The following is a 3,049-nucleotide window of genomic DNA, read 5'->3' on the forward strand; positions in this document are numbered from 1 at the left end:
TACTTTGATATAGCAGCTGGCAGAACTTCCTGACCATAAGGGCTGTAAAAACTACAAATGTGTTGCCTTTAGAGATTAAAAACAACGCAGATAATTCTTTGGTTAGATGTAATATTACCTGAAAAAAGAGTTGGCTTAGATCAGCCGTGGGTGAACTATGGCCCGCGGGCCGGATCCAGCCCGTTTGAAATGAATAAAACTAAAAAAAAAAAGACCGTACCCTTTTATGTAATGATGTTTACTTTGAATTTATATTAGTTCACACAAACACTCCATCCATGCTTTTGTTCCAGCCCTCCGGTCCAGTTTAAGAACCCATTGTGGCCCTCGAGTCAAAAAGTTTGCCCACCCCTGGCTTAGATAATATCTTGAGCTTCCCATGCCCTTTTCACTAGTAGGGAGAAAAAGATAGAAAAAGGGACTCCTGAACAAGTTTCTGTGTAAAACCCTCAGCCTGACCACCTGAGTCCTTTGGGGATGACTACTTTTGAATAGTTGAGTTTTCTGGAGAACTATGTGTATATCATTCCAAGAATTAGAATTTGGATGAAATATTACTTAAAAACTAGAGGCCCAGTGCACAAAATTCATGCGGGGGGGGGGGGGGGGAAGTCCCCTCAGCCCCAGCCTGCCACCCTCTCCAATCCGGGACCCCTTGGGGGGATGTCTGACTGCTGGTTTAGGCCCGATCCCGGGGATCAGGCCTAAACCAGCAGTCAGACATCCCTCTCACAATCCTGGACCGCTGGCTCCTAATCGCTCACCTGCCTGCCTGCCTGGTCGCCCCCAACTGCCCCCCCCCTTGCTGGCCTGGCTGCCCCTCATGGCCCCTCTGCCACCCTGGTCACCCCACACAGCCTGCTGTTTAGTCATTTGGTCGTCCCACCACTAACCCCCCTGCTGGCCTGATCGCCTCATGCAGCCTGCTTGTTCAGTCGTTTGGTCATCCCTCACTAATCCCCTGCCAGCCTGGTCATAGGCAGCCATCTTGTGAGGGCATGAGGGTTAATTTGCATATCACCTCTTTATTATATAGGATGTATTTAAATTCCCTCATCTTTTTTTTCTTCTTACTTCAAATTTCAAAGTTGTTTTTTGTTAATCCTCACCCAAGGATATTTTTCCACTATTTTTTAGAGAGTAGAAGAGAGGGGGGAGAGACACAGAGAGAGGAACATTGATTTGAGAGAGACACATCAATTGGTTGTCTCCCACACACTGTGGGCACCAGGGATTGAGGTACATGCCCTTGACCAAAATCGAACCTGGGACCCTTCAGTCTGCAGGCCAACTGAGCCAAACTGGCTAGGGCTCAAAGTTGTTTTTTTTAATATTATTAGTTACAAACTTGTTCTAGAAGTTAAGGAGGAAAATAAATGGCTATAATCCTACTACCTAGAAACTACTAGGTAACATTTTCTATTTCTTAATTTATTTCTCAGTGTATATGAGACATAATTCAAGGCCATAAAATAATGAGATCTCAATCTACACGAGTATTTTCTAAAGCCTGGTACTATGCTAAACATTCTATACACATGGTCTCACTTAAGCCAATAAAGTAGGTTTTATTATTCCTATTTTAGAGATGAAGAAAACAAGACTCCAGGAATTTATCAAGGACCCATAAGCCACAGAGCCTAAATTCAAACCCTTTTATCCAGCTCCAAAGACTGACCTCTTAACTTTTTTTTCATGGCATTATAGCCTAAAAGGTCACATATTGTTATGAATTTTAAGAGCCCCTATAAATTCATCCTTGAGACACACGCTTAATGATTTTTCAAACTTTACTTACTGTCAGGTTCTTATTTTTCAGTTTTCAAAGAAGATACATTTTCTTCTTACCACTTCCCCATCACCTTTCCAATCTGCTGCTTTAGATTTGTATACACTTGGACACATCAATAACAAACAAGCTCATTGAAATCTTGTAAAACACAAAGGAGACTTCCAGTGGGTGAAGTATATATAGACTTTGTGACACATATTTTATTTCCTACTCACCACAGCTTTGTCTGGGTTTGAGAAATGAAGGATATGACACTTAAGTCTAAACAAGCATCAGCCAATCCTGAAAAATCAGCACAATAATAATCCAAAATCTATATATATAAAACCCTAATATGCAAATAGTTCAAACAGCAGAACAACCGGTCGCTATGACGTGCACTGACCACCAGGGGGCACACGTGAAACATGGCGGGTGTCAGCAGTAGGCGGCAGAGCGCGGAACATGGTGGGCATAGGCTGCAGTGGGATGGTGGAGCAGGTAAGCAGGGGCCAGACCAAGGTGGGGCGCCAGTCGCTGTCATCGAGGCGAGCCTCTGGGGGTTACTGAAAATTCTTTGCTCCTGCATGCTGCAGACCCGCCTGGAGCTCACACCTGCTGCCGATGCCGGCCGTGCTTGCACCTGCTGCCAGCACTGGAGTCGCCGCTCATACCTGCTGCCGGTGCCCAGTGCTAGTCCAGATCTCTCGGCGCCGTCAGTAGGTGTGAGCGGCGGCTGCTGGCCCCGATCGCCCCTGAGGGCTTCTCCACCTCCCCCTGCTCCTGAGGGGCGACTGGGGCCGGCAGCCACCTCTCACATCCGCTGCCGGAGCCTGGTGCCAGTCCCAATTGCTCAGCACCATCAGCGGGTGCGAGCAGGGCTGGCACCGTCAGTGCATGGGAGCTGTGGCGGCGGGAGTGGGGCTGCCAGCAGAGAGGGGACTGGGGCTGCGGCGGGAGGGGCCGGGCGGGGGCGCAGAGGATAGGCTGAGACCCGCCCCTGTTCCCTACCACAGCCTCGCAGCCCACAGTTCCTTTCAAGGTGCACGAATTCGTACACTGGGGCCCTATTATTTTAATAAGAATTTAGATAGTTATAGATAGAAAGGCACATTACCCAGAGTCAGGAAGCTTGATCACAGAGGAGAGTAGAACAGTGACTGCATCTGCAGAAAATCTATACTAATAAAAGGGTAATATGCTAATTAGACCAGGAGACCTTCCGGGACACCTTCCGGACAAAGCCATGGTGCAGGGCCGAGGTAGAAGCAGGTTAAG

This window comes from Myotis lucifugus, unplaced genomic scaffold (assembly GCF_000147115.1).
Source record: "Myotis lucifugus unplaced genomic scaffold, Myoluc2.0 scaffold_50, whole genome shotgun sequence".
Classification (NCBI taxonomy): Eukaryota; Metazoa; Chordata; class Mammalia; order Chiroptera; family Vespertilionidae; genus Myotis; species Myotis lucifugus.